Source organism: Panthera leo, chromosome A1, assembly GCF_018350215.1.
Source record: "Panthera leo isolate Ple1 chromosome A1, P.leo_Ple1_pat1.1, whole genome shotgun sequence".
NCBI classification, from domain to species: Eukaryota; Metazoa; Chordata; class Mammalia; order Carnivora; family Felidae; genus Panthera; species Panthera leo.
This window is the reverse complement of record NC_056679.1, coordinates 207,909,041-207,927,082: the sequence shown is the minus strand read 5'-3', so window position 1 is coordinate 207,927,082 and position 18,042 is coordinate 207,909,041. Positions and strand designations below refer to the sequence as shown.

Here is an 18,042-nt window from a genome sequence, read left to right as displayed (position 1 = left end):
ACAATGAAGCATCAAGAGCCCTGTGAGCCAAGAAATATTTGGGAATCTGAGAGACATCTCCACAGCCTCCGGATTCCATTATCCTGCTCTAATCTGAATCTGCGTGCAGGAGAATGATAATGAAATGTGACTTGTGCTATAAGAATATGTCTTCGTGGATTCTGCAGGATAGCGTTTCCCCAAAAGTGTTCCTCGGTCTGACTTTTTGTTTTTCAGGATCTTTACGTTCCTCTCCTTCAGTTTTGACGATCTTCACTCCAGTGAGGGCTTCCCTGTTAATTCAAGGGGCTGTTCACTATCAACTTCAGCATGTCAAAACAATTTTGAGGGGCGCCTGCGTGGCTCAGTCAGTTAGGCGTCCGACTTCAGCTCAGGTCACGATCTCGCGGTCCGTGAGTTCGAGCCCCGCGTCGGGCTCTGGGCTAATGGCTCAGAGCCTGGAGCCTGCTTCCGATTCTGTGTCTCCCACTCTCTCTCTGCCCCTCCCCCATTCATGCTCTGTCTCTGTCTCAAAAATAAATAAACGTTCAAAAAAAAAAAAAAAAAAACAATTTTGAGTACACCCCTCTGGTGTCTAAGACTCCTCTGAAGACTCCCCATGGTTCCAGCTGTCAAGTTCCTGGCCAGCCTGGTAGACAAAACCCTTCAGAGCCATCCCCTTCACCCCCCACCCTTCAGCTCCACACATTCCCACAGGCCTCAGGACCCCCCTCCAACCACTGCCTCTTGGGATGCTCCACACCCCCAACTCCTCCTGTGCTTCGGGATCCACTGGACACTCCACGGCGCTGCCGACTGAGGTCTGTACATTCGCCTCTCACCTCCGCTGGGCGGTCAGAGTCGCTGACATGCAACAGCCTTTGATAAATGTTAACAATGTCTATCACACCCGCGAACTTGTTTTTGCCTTCTATCACAAGAGTTAAACGCTCTATTATTATAGTACAGAAACAACCTGAAGAATACTCCTTCTTGGTCCAAAATCAGCCAAGGGATCTTCAACGTGCTGGGGAAAAGCACGATAAAAGCTTACCTTCCAAAAACAATCAGGAACAGCTCGTTCCCCAGTACCTGCTTCCCCACACTCTCGCCAAGATCAAGGATTTTTTTTTTTTAATTTTGATCTCTTCCATCTATTAGGCCATAAATGGCATTTCCTGAATATGTAGTCAAAACTACCTTTCACGTGTCTATTGGTAATCCAAGATGCTTTATGAGTAAAATGCTCATTCTGTCTTTTGCCCATTTTTCTAATTAGACACTAATCTTTTTCTCACTGCTTGATAAGAAACAGCCTAACATCACAGCCCAGTATACAGATGGACTGCTACATGCACTGCACATATTTCCAGCTTGTTTTCTTACTTTCTAGTGAGGTTTTGTTGGACTTTCATTAAGTCAGGTTTCCCAATTTTGTCCTTTCTGGTTTCTGACCGTGAACACTTTCTCATGCCGAGTTGTAAAAATGGTCACCCATCTAATCTTCCAGTACATTTAAGGCTTTTAACATCTGAAACTTTGGTCCTTTTGAAATTAATTTCGGTGTACAAGAGGAGTCGGGACGCAGGTTCCCCTGGCCCCCAAAGGTTACGCTGACCCTAACACCACTAATTAAAGAATCCATTCCTTCCCCCGTTGATTAGAGACGCCCATAAGAGAGCATTCCTTCTCAACTTCCTTGCTGGCAAGGGACTCCCTTAGCCCACTGTTCTTTCACCCTGTGCATCTTCACTGAACAGCATCATCTATTCGGTGGCTTTAATCATCGTTCACAACTAATGATGTCCAAATCCGTATTTCTAGGACTGGTCTCTTCCCAGCTACAGACGAACCATCTGTCCACTAGGCAACTTCTTGTTTATCTACACAAATCCACTCAAACGAGGTCCTTCAGGAATGACAAATATTTTGACGCTACATATCCACTTAGAGATTTCACAGATCCCTCAAAAACTCCACAGGTATAAAATTAAACTCAGTTTCCCTTCCCAACCTACTCTCTTGAGTCCCAGGTCTTGTTCGTGGCACCAGTCTCTCCTGGGTCACCCAAGCGAGAGTCACCCTTAACCCCACCTTCTTCCCCACCTCGTCCACCTACTCACGAGTTTTACCTCCTACACGTGGCTCCACCTCTCCCCCCCAACCCTTTCCCCCTCTCTCCAAGGCCACTGCTCTGGCGGGCCCTCAGCAGCATCACCGTCACGTGTACTTTAATCACAGCTTAATCCATCTCGTGGCCTCTGGCTTCGGCGATGACTCACCTGGCTTCCATCAGCTTCTCCATCTCTAGCCCTCACTGTCCCTTCAAGCTTCAGGCCAACAGTCAGGAGGCGGCCCAACCAACTGCTCGGGCTGTACGTCCAAACTCAAACTCAAACTTCGGCCCCACAAGCTGATCCTCCTTCTCAACTCCCTGTCCTTGGGCGTCCTTGCCTCCTGGATCTCTCGCAGGCCATCACGCCCAGATGCTGGCATCACTTAATGTTCCCAGTGCACTCTGCACAAGTTCCACCTCGGGCATTTATTGTATCATACCAGGTATTAACGGAGGTTACGCTTTCCCTTCCTCCAACCCTCTCTTCCCATTAATGATGAGCTCCCTAAGGAACAGAGATTTATCTTTATAACACTCCTGCATCTGAAAGGGGTTTAAATGCACAATATATTCAAGATCTATTCAGTGAATTGAACGAATCCACCCAAATGGCATTTTTGGTGAGGAACTGAAAATATTTTCATGACACTCAATTATTTCTTTACATTCTGAAGAGGAAGCTGTATGGTATGCTTTTGAATGCGCCTGTCTGCGACAGAAAAAAATTATGAATAAAAAGATAAAATTGGCTCAAATTGTTGGCTTCAAAAAAAAAAAAAATACATGGAGTAAAGCCATCCTAAAAGCCCTTTCTAAATTCTAAGAGGAAAAAAATGATTATGTAATAGTTTTGTATGGTTGCAATGCTGGTTTCAGCTAAGTCTACTATGATAATATAGAATGTACAAATGTTATTTTCAGGTATCATGCATTATTAATACATTATTTATCACAAGCAAGCATTGCTTTAAGTTCTTTAAATGCAGTATCATATTTAATCCCCGTAAGCACCCTATGAGGTCAGTATCATTATTCTCCCCTTCTTTATAACAAGGAAAATGATGCACAGACAGGTTTTGACACTTGCCTGAGGTCACCCATGTTGTCAGGAACAGAACGTGGATTTGAATCCAGGCCTGATTCCCCCATCTCTAGACAATTACCCATAAATGAAAAATGTGCAGTGGAAAACTCACTGAACCAGGGCAACAAGTCCTGGGCTCCAGGCCCTATTCCGCCACTGACCAGGTGGCAGGTATGTGACCTCAGACAAATTCCCTGACGTCTCTAGAATCAGACAACTACCGCCCAGGCCTACCTCCCTCTACTTTCCATGTCCTAAGAAACGCACAGTTGTTTCATTCCTGGGGCACGCTGCTTGTCACCGGGAACCAACGGAGCTAGAATGCATGAAGAGTGCTGGCCTCCTCCACCCTGCCCAGCTGCCCAGCTGCGTGCTGTTCCTGGGGAAATTCCACCTGCTTTACCAGGCACTTCCGGCTGTCACCTCAAGACAGAGGTCAGACAACCTGTGTTCAGGAACAAAACTGCAGACTGCTACCACCTTGTTGTTCTCCCAAGTATACTCAGAACTGGTTAGCTCCTAACCCAGCAGATGCAAGCTCAAACCTACTCCGAGGACCAGCCGGACGAGGCGAGTGGAGCCGGCTGCAGGGAACAAGTGCGGAGCGGACAGCGGTGGCGGGCAGCCTGGAGCTCGTGCGGGACTCCCACATAAACGCCACGTGGGAACACGGGGCCCCTGAAGTCACAGACCTTTTTGACCCTTTTTGAAAAAAGGGACAGGAAGGCAGGTTTGGTTTGGTTTTGTAACGTGAAATCTCCTTATTTTTAACGCTGGCAACTAATTCTTTACAAAACACTATGCGGGCCAAAGAAAACATATCTGAAGGCCAAGTACAGTTCTTAGGGCACCAGTTAACAACCTGTTTTCAAAATGTATTGGCATTAAAAAATTCTTGACTTGTTGTTGAAATGATCTTAAAATATAAACGGTCTGAAGATTTATATTTCAGTGCACAGATATCGACCAAAAGGGGCCTGAATGTTTCTTAATGTTGTTTGGGGTTGGAATCTCAAAGCTCTCCTCTCCAAAAGAATTCACTGGGTCCTTTTCTTTCCTTTATGGTATTCTTTAATTACAGATCTCAAAATATGAAGCATTATTTTAGAATACGAATGCTTCTCAAAAGAAAAAAAGGAAAAGAAAAAGAATTAAAACAAAACCTTTAGCTTCAGACCAGTCTACTACATCTTGTACAGATGTGGGGGCAGAGCACTGCACCTTACATTCACTTGAAACTTCTGAACAGAGTGGAACAGAGAATGAAAAATACAACAGAAATAACTGGTTTCTGGCAAAACCGTTTTTGGAAAGGGATGTTCTGTGAGACGTTCCGTCAAGAAAGTAGGTTCTACAGACCAGAGACATGGAAGCTTTACAATGATCCTGGGTCAGACTGCAGGACATGTCAGGAAAGGGACCCTAGGCCAGTGTACTCAGCCCCCACCCCTCACCCCCTTACCTGATGAGGCTACTGAACCGGGAAAGCAAGCGTCAGAAACAGAACATATTTACTGAAAGGTATTTATGAACGAGATGAAGAGACACAGGTTGTACGCAAAAGAGTGAAGGGGGTTCTTTCACCATGTTCCCCAGCCTTACTCAAGGGGGGCCTCTTAGTGGATGACGTCACCCTGGACAAAGTTCACTGACAGGTGTGACACACTATTTCTCTTGACATTTTCATTAACGAACTAGATGATGACACAGGAATCACATTCGTCAAATCTGTGGATGAAAAAAATGGGCAAAACAGCAAATATACTGCATGTAATAATGAGGATTCTAATAAACTAATCCAACAAACTAATCCAATAAGATAAATTCAGCATTGATAATTTCAGGTACAAAATGACGCTGATGCTGACAATGACAACACATGTGGAAAATGAACACACACAGGTTGGAAGAGACCTAATTTAACAGCCACATGTGGGAAAAACACCAAAGACTGATCAGTGAAATGGGCCAACAATGCAACGTAACTGCCAAAATAGTAACAATAAGGATAACTCTTTTGCCTCCTCATTTACCACAATGCATAAAATCCTCTCCTCCAGTGGCATTAAAACTGGAGGATTCACTTTTAGTCTGAAAAATTAACAGGTAGGTAATCAAATATCAAGGTATCATTAATATGAAACAGAGACTATTATTGTCTTTATTATTGCTCAAACTATGAGAAGTTCTTGCTTCAAGGGCACCTGGGTGGCTCAGTCGGTTGAGCATTCGACTTGGGCTCAGGTCACGATCTTACGGTACATGAGTTCTAGTTCCCCATCGGGCTCTCTGCTGTCAGCGCAGAGCCCGCTTCGGATCCTCTGTCCCCCACCCTCCTCTCTCTGCCCCTCCCCAGCTCGTGGTCTCTCTCTCTCTCTCAAAAAAAAAAAATTAAAACATAAAAAAATTATTAAAGAATAAAAAAGAAGTTCTTGCTTCAATATAAATCTCACACCACACTTTCTTATCCCATCTCGCCACAGGTGTACCTACTCCCTGTTTTATTCTCAGCTTTACTGAGGTAGAACTGACAAAACTGTATACTTTTCAAGTGTACAACTTGATGTGTTGATATGCATGTACCCCGTGAAACGACCACCACAATCAACTTAACACGTCCATCGCTTCCCAGTTACTTTTTTGTGTGTGCAGAGTGGACACGCTTAAGATCTGTTCTCACAGCAACTTCTAAGCATACAATACAAAATTAACTGTACTCGCCCTGCTGTCCATTAGATCCCCAGAACCCACTCACCTTAGAACTGAAAGCTCCTACCCTTTGACCAACATCTTTAACCCAAGCAGCTACGTCATCGCTCCGGGCTCCACCTACCACGCACACTTGGGAACCCCTTGAACATTCAGCAACTTAAGGAGAAGCCATCAGTAGACCAGTGTTTAGGAGCTTTAAACGCATGGAATGCTTCTGCGCGGAGTTCAATCAGAAGCTTGAAAAACGGGCACAGAGGGCCAGGCACGAGAGGAGCTTGTGTGCCACCGCCTGGACACTGTTAGGACAACACAGACGAACTTCAGGGGCCGGGCCCGGCGGGGGCCCCTTCCCCTCGGCCTGCATTGCTGCAGTGCTCCTCACTGGTCTCCGGCTCCCCAAACCCTCCACGGCACAACCAGGTCACGTTTCTGAAATGCTGGTCTCACAGGCCTGAAGTTTCCCACCAGTCTCCCTGACCTACTGGAAAAGGCGCCAACTTTAGCAGGACACGAGGCTTTCTTAACTTCCCAATCCCACCTCTGCACACATTGCCCCTGCACTCAAGTTGCCCCAGACATGCCAGACTCGGTGGTCCTCTGGGTCACTGCACACGCTGCACCCTCTGCCCAGCATGTCCGTCCCACTCTTCGTCTGTTGAACGAACACCAGCCCATCCTTCGAAACGAAGCTCACGTTGCACAGCAACCTCCCCTGGTGTCTCTCCTTACTGGTCCCCAGAACTGAGACAACTTCCAGTTGCCATTTACCATCTAGATCATCACTGCTGTCTACCGTGTAGTAAAAAGAAAGTGAAGTATCGCTCACTGTGTCTACCAAAAGCATGGAGACAAAAGGCAGATCGGACGCACTCAGCAAGGTACGTGACCTTCACTGCACCTGCAAGTGTTTGAGCTTTTGATCCCAGCAATAAATACAGCCCATGGGATGTGTGAGTACAGCAATCACAGCTTTGATTATCTGGAAGAGAGCTGAAAAGTTCCAAAACAGAGACGTCTGTAATTTTATTGAAGCTGGTGTTTGAAAAAGGGCGAGTGCGCTAAATTCGATGTCCAGCCGACAGTCTACCGTCCGCATGTCAACACGGCTTGGCTGCTTCCTACTCGCCAATGCATACTCAGTACATCTCACTGAGAGAGATAAAGCGTGTTTCTTTCTGCAAAGTGGTCTTTCCTCAACCAAAAAAGGGAAGCTAACTGCTGGGGGGGCAGGGTGGAGGGGGTAAAATGGACCATGCAAAGCAATGGTGTAGACAGGAAAAACGTGAGATAAATGAAGAATAAAATGTTGGCTCTGCTGGTGCCTCTGACCTGTGGCATGACTTAACCTTCCATGCATTTTGTAGACACAAGAAAAAAGGTTTGTGGGGACCACGTTCTTTCATCAGGCTGTCTGAGGGGAATGATACGCAAGGTCACTACCTGTGAAATTCCAAGGCTTCCTCCGTGACTGTTGGGTCTGCTTTACATCAGAATATTTCAACTGTTGCCAACTTAAAAACCGCCCTTACATTAGGAAATTACAAAATTAATGTCGTTTTATACACTGTCAAGTAGAAACATTACTCTAAAGTGCATGCTTTATTGTCCTCACCCTCAGTAAGAGTATGTGCTAGAATTTCTCAAATGGGATCCATGTATTCCATTTGGTCCTAAATTTACTAGTAGGAACGCATCACAGTAATTTTATAAAAGGTAAGCTCAGAAAGGCCCGTCCTTCACAGAAGACACACAGCAGCAATTTAGAGACTTTTAGCCTCGGGTATTCTCAAGCAGGTATAATGTAAACTGTCAGTAAAGGCAACAATAACCCAGTCTGCTCCTCAGGTGCTTTGTGGAATAAGCAGGAGGCACAGTTTGTTTCACTGAAAAGTAACATCACAACGAAGTTTCTTTTAAAATTGCAGGGGAGGAAATGAGGTCTACGTGGCTGTCAGCTGCGGAAGACCTTTTATTGAGTGTGAGTGTGCCTCCTGGCCCTGAACCGTCCTGGTCACCTCCCATGTCATGCAAATGATGGGGCATGTCTGTCCTGGGCGCTGCTGTGTACCTGATGCCTACCCACCGCCCAGGGAAAAAAGGCCCCTGACAGTTACTGAAGGAGTGAATCACATTTCATTCTGACTCTACAAAAGGAAAGATGACGAGACCTTGACCTTCAAGAACTTACTACTGTTAAAGACAAAAACAGAAGGGGAAAAAAGCCTTCAATTCAAAATAAAATTTTTTGGCAATGGAAAGCATTTCAGTTTTAAAGTAAATAAAAATGCAGGGTGCCTGGGTGGCTCAGTCAGTTAAGCGTCCAACCCTTGATTTCAGCCCAGGTCATGATCTCATGGTTCATGAGTTTGAGCCCCACATAGGGCTCCACGCTGACAGTGGGGAGCCTGTTTGGGATTCTCTCTCTGTCCCTCCCATGCATGTTCTCCCTCTCTCTCTCTCAAAATAAATAAACTTAAAAAAAAAAAAGTTTAAACTAAATAAAAATTCAACAAAATCAGTGACCAAAAGCAATGAAATATTTTGTCAGAATGTCCTGAAATGCTTTTCACAACAATGGGACTTGTAAAACAAATTATTCTGCTTAGAAATTCTATATTAATAGAAACATAATATTGGTCTTAATCATATCAGATAGGTGAAGTCAAGGTAACACTTATCAAACACTACTTCAGGCACCTTGAGCTGGACATTATTATTCCCATTTTACAGATAAGGAAAGAGAGACAGAACCTGCCCAGGTTCACACAACCAGTAAATGGGAAATAGCATCTGATCCCATTGTCTTAATTATATAACATGCTTTATGTAGTGGAAATCAGGAAAACAGTAATAAAAAAAATAACTAATAGTCACTTGTAATTTCAACACACAAAGATAATCCTACCTAATATTTGGTGTATAATTTCCCTGACATTTTCCCATATAATAGGTAGAAAACTGTATACACATTCTGTATTCTAGACGCTCTGTCACATTCGCCCTCCAAAATAAAATCACCAAAAAACTTAGATCAATTTACACATGCATGCAGTGCCAGGGTGGCTCAGTCAGTTAAGCGGCTAACTCTTGATTTTGGCTCTGGTCATGATCTCGAGGTTCATGAGGTCGAGCCCCATGTCTGGTTCTGTGCTGTGCCAAGCCTGCTTGGGATTCTCTCTCTCTCCCTCTCATCTCACTCTGCCCCTCCCCTGCTTGCTCGCGCTCTCTCTCTCAAGATAAACAAACATTAAAAAAAAATTTTTTTTACACATGCCATTTTACAATCTGCTTTTTCAGTTTGCAAATTCTGAATATCTTTCACATCAATAAATTACTCCCTTACCTACCTCACTGTTCATGAATAAAGGGTTTTCCATTACATGTACATACCACAATTTATTTAACCAATCCCTATTATTGAGCATTTAAACTGTTTCTAGCTTAGAACTATAAACAAAGCTACAAAAATCATTTTGCAAATTAGAGGTTGTTTGTTTTTTTGTCTGTACTTTGTGGGGACATCACCAGATTCTGGAAATGTGTTTTTCCCAAACTTCAGAGAGCACTCTGTGCAATTTTGAGACACTCCACACTAAGTAGACTTCCCACCAAGTTAAGAACCAGTGTGGGAAAGACAGCTACTGAGGAATATGGTCTCCACACGCAGTGTGGAGGTAAGAACCATTGCTACAGATTGGTCTCTGTACACATGTTTTTTTTTTCCTTAGTTTAAATTCCTTGTGATGGAAATGCCTGACTAAGAGACATGGCACATTTTTGAGGCTTTCGATGAGTAATACCAAATTGCCCTCCTGGAAAGTTGTAACAATTCAAACACCCACCAGCAGGATTTGAAAGTGACAATTCCCCCATCCCTTTGGCTAGATTTGTTTTTAAACAATCAAATCCCTATATGGCCTTCGGTTTTAAAAATAGTGAAATGACTGGTAAAACATGTAGAGAAACAGCAAACAATTCAGACAACAAATGATGTATTTTAAACTTATTTAATTAATTAATTTATTTTGAGGGAGAGCGAGAGAGGGCAAGCAGGGGAGGGGCAGAGAGAGAGGGGGGGAGAGAGACTCCCAAGCAGGTTCCATGCTATTAGCATGGAAACAATGCAGGGCTCAAACTCCCTAACCATGAGATCATGACCTGAGCCGAAATCAAGAGTCAGACTCTGAACTGACAGAGCCACCCAGGTGCCCAAATGCTGTATTTTAAAATACATGTCTTCAAAAACAAAATATAAAACGTTAATGACATCAGATCCCAGCTGACAGAGCTTACAGAATGACAATTAGAAAATGTAGTGAAGCCAGACTCAGAAAAGTGCCAAGCTAGTAAGTAAAACGCCACACCTTCACTTTCCCATCTGGCTAATATGAGGCTTAATATTGGGGGCTTTAAGAGTAATGTGATATATTTTTTTAACAAGAAACTCATGAAATTGCATATTCTTTCAAGTTTTATAAATACTGTACTATATTATAGCTAATGGGGCACTATGAAGCTGTTAAAATCCTGTAGATACTCATTTAGCAACAAGTATCTGAATGCCTATGGGCTGGGCAATGTTCTCTGTTGAGGACACAGTGGCGAACCCCACAGAGTCCCTGCCTTCAAGGAGCTGCTGTTCTAAGGGGGGAGCTCAGGGCCCTGTAGCGAAGAATCAGCACATCGTGGTTCCACAGTCCCAGTCTGGAGCCACTGGATTCTTGGGCAAATTACAACAGCTCTGGTCTTGGTCTCTTGGGTTCTTCGCAAGTAAACTTAAGAAGTGGACCAGATGACCTGCGACCTCTTGTGGCTCTCAAATTCTATACTTTCTTCGGTTTTGTCTGAATGTGTAAGTTCTTATTACTGATACGTGCTTTGCATTTTAAGCTCTATATAGTTCCACAAAACCTGAACCTGGATCTCCAAAAAAGATAATTTAACATTCACGGTAAAACTCTGGTGAGCCAGGTATCTTCGAGGAATAAACACAGGAGAGGTTTCCAATTAGATGAAGATTTATGCTCCCAACTTTAACAGTTTCTTTGAAGAGGTTTCTAAAACCTTCTTGCCTCCTTCACTTTTGTACTGCACTATGAATACTGAGGCATGAAATGTGAAACAGGACCTCGCTGGTACGGCAGCGGGTCTCCAAGCTTGTGGCCAGGAACGGCTGGCACCCCAGCTTTCAGGCGGCACGACGGCACTTTCAAGGGCTGCGGCACTCAGGGCCGGGTAGCGGATTCTCATTTCTCCCCAGCTCACCCACACCCCCAGCTCAACAGACACACAATTCTGCCCACAGAACGTCTACCACTCACTGCCCCATTAGCATTTCTAATATTAGAAATGGGAAACACTACTTCTGCCACTTGTTATTTTCCACCAGATGTTCCTGCCGCCACCATTCCCACTGTCCTCAGATCCAGAGTCTCCTTGAAGGCTGCTTCTGAGAGCAGTGAGAGGAAGGCGCAGCAAGGGGCCTCAGTAACCCAAGCCCCCTTCTAGGGAAAGGCCACACACACACTTTCAGGAAGTGACATCACTTCTTTGTGGTCTAAGTGCAGAATGCTGCCACTTAATAACACAGATAGAGTCTCAACTCCAGGCACCTATCAGGATTCCAAGTCGTCTTCTGTACCTGCCACACAAAAGAAGAATTGGGTAAATGCCAAGATTTTTCTCACCTCTGTGCAAAATTCCATGAAAAGCTCACCCACCAGAAGTTCTTCTCCAACTTCCAACATAAAACCCATAAAACCGCATCTGATAAACACAACCTTTGCTTATGTGAGCAACATGAGCAGCAGTGATGGGCGAGAAAGTATCTGCTCTGATTTCAGACAACCGAAGTCTGATTTGGAATTCTGCATCTCTGTGGTTCACAGAGGAAATACAAAGGAGGCAGGAAAAGTACTCCAGCTCAAACATCTAAGCTGCTAAGTGACCACAACGACTTACATATAAAACAGATGCTCACGTGCTTCTGCTATACCGCCAAAGAGCTTTCACTGCAGTGACAGTGACAAGGACAAAGCTGACTTAAGTTTTAGGAGTCACAGAATCCATCCTTTACAGTGTCTGTGCAGAACTCGTGAGAAAAAGTTGGAAGAGAAACCTAGAAACAACTTATTCAGTTCTGGTATCAACCAGTTCGAATAGCAAATTAAAAGATTTAAAACCCTCACTCTGTGAGATGACCAAATTCCTCATGTCACACAGAAGCCAAAAAGTCACAGTCAAGAGAAAGATTAACAGATTCTTATTAAACATCTATAACAATTACTTGGCACAAAACTCATTTCCCACGCTTTCAATTAATGTAAGGGAACATGTATTTAGAATGACAAACAGATTAGAAGTTGGGAAAAGGAAATACCCCAGTTCCTGATATTCCCTAAAATAGAACATGCACACATTCTTCCTGTGAGAATAGAAGTACCTGCATAAAGTACATATATTTTATTTGCTCATTAGTCTGTCATCTGCTCAAAGCAATTCATCCATTCAGTAAACAAAACCCAAAAAAAGGCATCTTTGAAAATGTTATGCTCAAGCAAATAGCAAATCTACTGATATCACAGGTGAAACTTCTGACTAAATTACTCAGAAGTCACTACAATGTCCTGGAAAATTAGGTATGTTTTTAAGCCTTCACACTTCAATTTCATGGAAAAGCAATCAAATGCAACCAACACAAAGCAATACTTTGAGAGGATGTACATCACAGATTTGGTAACGTCAAGGGCCACAGTCATGATGGAAAGCTCAAGACTCTCGAATCTAAGTATTTTGGCCCAAATCAGGCAGGATTATTTTTTTGAAACTCCCCAATCATTCATTACTTCAACAAATATTCACAGCCAGCTGTTCCTGCTGGTGGGAGAGGGTGGGGAACAGCCAGACCCCTGCCTGCCCTCCTGGAGCTTTCAGCAGGTGGAGGAACAACCCATCCAAGGCCTCTATTCCACGTCTACAATACTCCTTCACACGTGCAAACACTCGGGCACCAGGTACAGTGCCTGTTCTCCCCGGCCCGGCACTCTCCCCATCTGCTCTCCATCACGGACCCCAGCCACAGAGGCAGCCCTCTGCTCCTCTGGTAAGGCAGGCCCAGCCTCACCGGAGGGCCTTTGCACCTGCGGTTCCCTCTGCCTGAGCCACTCTTCCTCCAGACCTCCAAACACACAGACTCCTTGCCTCATTCTGCTCAAATCTCTCTACCTGAGAGAAAGTTCCAGGAACACTCAATCTAAAACAGCAGCCCCCATCCTGTCTTTACCACAGTGACTCATTACTTTCCCAGTACTTATCACTATTTGGTATCATTTCCTTCACTGCTTCTCTGCTTTTTATCCATCTCCCCCAGTAATTTGTGAACTCATTAAAAGTGGGGTCTGCCTGCCCTGTGCAGTGCTATATTCGCAGTCCCTATAAGGGTGCCTGGAATGTAACAGATGCTCAATGTATGCTTATTTAAGAAGAGCAAATATAGACAATATTAGCAGTTTTGTACTACAATGGCAGGTGCCAAATAATAAGGAAAAAGAAAACATCTTAAACACTAAGAAAGTTGTTTGATAGGTTAAAAAAAAAAGTATAGCTTGCCCTCATCTTAAAAACACTCTCCAAAAATAAATGTGATAAACATGTAAAACTCAACATTGGCTAATACTCAAATTTTATGATGTATTAGGCTCAATTTCTAGGATTAGTACTGTTTCTACGATTCATTTTAAAAGCACTGAGATGTCAATTTTTAAAGAGCCAAATATTTTCCAAAAGCATACCTCCCCTTAAGAGTTACTTTTAACCTCCCAAACTGTACAAATTATAACCATATTGTAACAGCATGAAAGTATGAGATACTGGTGATAATCTACAGAAAGCAGGTATTTCAGTGCCTAATGGTAAACAAGTTTCATGAAACAAAAACTGCCTTCATCTTCAACTTAATCAAAGGTACAAGCCTTTTCTCCATGTTCAAAAATATTTAATCTCTTATGATTTTCTCTTACAGATTATTCTTAAAAATTTGTATCTGTTCTTTTCTTTCTTTTCTTGAAACAAAGAGGTAAGGTGTTAATCAAGGTATATGACCTTAGTTTACTGGCCATCATGGCTCAGGCTTCATCACAAAGACACCAAAGATCTTTACGGGTCACTGTGAAATTATACAAAAGGAAAAAGTGTATATTGGAGAGAAGGGGCATTTATTTCCTGGAATGTGCTACAGAGACGTATGTTACTACTGCCTTTGGGAATAAGTGAAACCCACTCAAAAACTTTAAAAACACAAGTTTTACAATAATTTTATAACAAAGTGTTAGAAACGACCTACACATACCTCAGTTAAAAAAAAAAAGAGGTTAAATAAATTATGGTTCATCCTTATTGGAGTACTCTCAGTGGCTCCCAGAGAATGAGCCAGCTCTCTTAAGTACTGATAGACTGCCAAGATTTAGTACTCTAAGGGAAGGGCGGGGAGCTGGTGCAGAACAGCATATACAAAGTGACCTCGTTTGCGGAAAGACAAATAAAAAGAAACATACAAAACGTTTATACTAGCATAAGGTATATCTGGAAAGATATATGTAAGGAACTAGGAACCCTGATTCCTGGGGAGAACAGGGTACTTGCTGCAGAGAAGGGAGAAAGATGGACTTTCCACTCCAGAGCTCTTCATATCTATTTTATCTCCTCCAGTGTGCACAAACTGTCCGTCCCACAAATTAATACAATACATTTCAATATCAAAATAGCGTATGCTGTTACCAACATATTATTCAAGAAGACCCATTAAGAGTACAGGCTTTCAAAAATCACAAAAGTTGTTCCATTCGACAGCAGAGTTCCTGATCCTTAATTCCCAGAAGAGAATCCAAGTCTCTACTAATTAAGAGAGGCTCGCGTGTGATCTCACCTATTACAAAGCAAATAAGCCTCAGTTCAATTCTTGGAAGGGAAAGAGCTGCTAGGTTCACCTTGAAAACATACCTCGTATTTAAATTGAGCTTGTAACTACCTAATGAAGTCTCCAAATTAACACAGTTTCCACCTGGCAATAAAACAGGACGTCAATGTCAAAAACGAGGGGAGAGTCCCCAGTTTTTGAGAACACACTACTACACTTAGGTTTCCTTTCCTCTGCCAGGCTTGTTTAGACAAGGAACCCTCCGATTTTGGTGAAATATGATTTCAGATCTGCAGCAAAATAATTTTAGGGGGAGGGGCAACCATCATTTTCAGTATACAAACGCTTTAATTTTTCATTTGCAGCGGATGGGAATGGGCTTTGATTTAGGATTCATTTGTGGACCCCTGACTAAATGATACTACTAGGTCACATGACTTTTACTCCAACCAAAACTTTTTTTAATTAAAGAGAAATCTGAAACTGAAAACGAACAATCGGAAGGCAAACCTTAAACTGAAACCTTTTTGTTGAAAAATGTAAGTTAAAAGGACACATAAAAACAAATGCAAAGAATTCATTTTCACACAAATGTCACTCAAAAAAATGCACACCCGTTCTATCAATATTTGACTGGATTAAACACACTCATACAAAAAGGAACACAAAGATACCCAACGGAGAGTAAAGACCTCATGTGCTGCTGCTGGGTTTGTTTTTTGGTAGCCGAAGGTGGGCACCAAAATCCCATTATTCAAGCCCTGAAGTTAATGCACAACCACCTGACGTGCAGAGTTTTCTGTAGGGGTCAGAACTCAAGACTCCAGGTCCTTCCTTTCAGACAACACATCAAAAGTGGCATCGTGCAAGAAGCCTCACTTTAATCGCTAATACTTCAACTTTGGCTTTATCGAGGTTAGCGCCTTCGGCCAGAAGCACATAAAAAGTACAGGTAAATTAAATACACTCATAAATAAGGGAGGAAGAGAGAAAGAACTGTTTAATGAAGAGTCGAGGCAAGGGGTCACGCAATCACCCGGCTGGTTACATCTCCAAAGGAAAATAAAAATTAAAGCTCCTTCCCATCCCCCAGGTAGCCTCTGGTCTCAGAACTTACTGCCCTACGTGGGGCAGAATTTCGCGGCCAGGGAGTGGGCGCCCTCCCGGACGCAGGGTGGCCCGAGGGCGCGCGGAGAGCGGCACGACCCGGAGCATTCCCCCCACCCCGGTGTCAGTCCTCGCGGACGCCCCCAGACCGGAGCCGGCCGGAGCGCTGCCCCCCACCCCGCCCGAGCCGCCAGGCGCTCGCGGCGACGCGCCCACGGCACCGGGCACCGGGCTCCGTGGCTCGCGCTTCCCCACGCCCCGCGCCGCGCCCACCCGCCTCCGGCACTCACGGGCCGCTCCCGCGCCGCTATCTCGCCATCCCCCGCCGTCCGCTCGGCCGCCGCCCGGGGGCTGCCCGGAGTCCGCAGTCGCCCGGGGACCGGAGGCGAGGAGGAGGGGGGCCGGGCACAACCCGCCGCCGCCGCCTCGCCTCCCCAGTCCCAGCGCCGGGCTGCTCGAGGCGGCCACGAGCTGGGGGCGGCCGGCTGCCCTCCGCGAGCCCTGGGAGTCGCCGCCGCCGCCAGAGCCTCCAGGAGGCAACGCTAACGGCCACGGCCACGGCCGAGACGCTTCAGCCCGGACTGCGGCGCGCGGGGGCGGTGCCTGCACGCCGCTCGGCGGGGGGCGCTGCTGTCCCGGCCCCGCCCCCAGTCCCGCCCCGCCCCGCCGCCCGCGCCCCGCGCGCCCCCGCCGGAAACCGCCCGCGCGCCCCCGCCGTCCCCGCCCCCTGGCCCGGCCGCGCGCGTCCAGCCCTCGCCCGAGGGGCCGCCTCTGGGAGTCGCAGGAGCGCGGCCGCGCGCGGGGTCGGAGCGCCGAGGGTGGTGCTTCCGCGGAGAGTCCTGTCCCGGGGCCAATCTCGGAAGGTCATGGAGGAGCCAGGGAGAGCGAAGCGGACGGGGCCGTGCAAATCCCCACAGAAGGCCGGCCGAGCGTGCGGCGGCCCTGCGGGAAGGAGAGTGGCTCCCGAAACGCTGTCAGTGCGCCTTGCTAACGTTGCGTTGAGGACTGGAAAATGTGGGGCCGTGCTTTAGCCTCCCGTGTGAAAACACACGAAAACCGGCTTCTGTGCCTCCGCGAGGGTGGCGGGGGGGGGGGAGGGGAGGAGGAGCGATTGCTTAGATTATAGGAGTTACCTAAAAGGCGCCCAGGGCTGGGGCCCTGCGGCTCCAGCCACCTTCCTCCTCTGTAGTGCAGGGCTCCCTCAGTCCGAGGGGGCCCGCGGGGCATTCTGATAATATCCTGGAGCCATCTAGTCTTGCCTCCAAGGCGTGGTGGGCTTATTTGTGCAAAGAAGAAACGGATCCCTTAATGGGGTGAGATTTTTTCCTCCTTGCATTGTTCCCATTTCCGCAGTTTCACTTGGCCTCGATTTTCTTCCAGAGTAATGCACCAAATGAAATTAGCTGGAGAGCGCTTGATGGCGCAGAATCATGGTTTGAAGATGTTTACACTCTCTGCCGGACGCGTTTGATGATGTTCTCTTTGGCACGATTAATTTTGCAAAGTTAAGAAATGTGCCAGATAGAGCCCCTGGCACGCAGAGTCACAGGGCTCTGCAGACACACCTTTGATAGGAAGCCAGCTTGTTTGTTTCATTTGTGATTTATTTGATGCACCAGCACCAAAACCAATGTGTTTTCTAGAGACCTTTGGGTGAAATTCTAAACTGGCAAAATGAAGCTTATTTTCTGAAAGAACGTTTCACTATTGATAATGTGACTAAAACAGGCAACCAAACACCTGCAAGAATATTAATTGAAAAGTAAGCTTCAGAGACAAAAAATGTGTTTCACAGTAAGACATGGTCCCTGCTAGTTCCTAAGAGCCAACTCCATCCATGTGAGTATTTTATTTTTTTTCCATGTGCATATTTGGAACACCAAAGCTAAATGCTTCCTATTGTCCTTAAGATCTTGTTTGGAAAACATGGTTCTACTCTGTGTACCTGAAGCTCGGTTTAAGATATACAACATTGCCTTTTGCTTACCCCCATTCTTGAGTCCATGATGGTTAGAGAAAGTTATTATTTATATTGGAGAAGCCTATAACTGGCTTTTCCATTAGGCACAGTGCCTAGGGCCCATAATAGCTTTAGGGGCCCACGTCAGTCGTCTCATTTCAAATCAGAAG

The 18,042-nt window shown here is 45.3% G+C and overlaps 1 protein-coding gene across 1 annotated transcript in view; it reads right to left on the bottom strand.

Moving 5' to 3' along the window:
• Positions 1–16,470, bottom strand: part of LIFR (LIF receptor subunit alpha) — a 77,933-nt gene extending 61,463 nt beyond the window's left edge. The window contains exon 1 of the mRNA XM_042951696.1: positions 16,203–16,470. The gene's annotated coding sequence lies outside the window, so the exon portion shown is untranslated. The remainder of the gene's footprint in view (positions 1–16,202) is intronic.
• Positions 16,471–18,042: the final 1,572 nt, after the last annotated feature.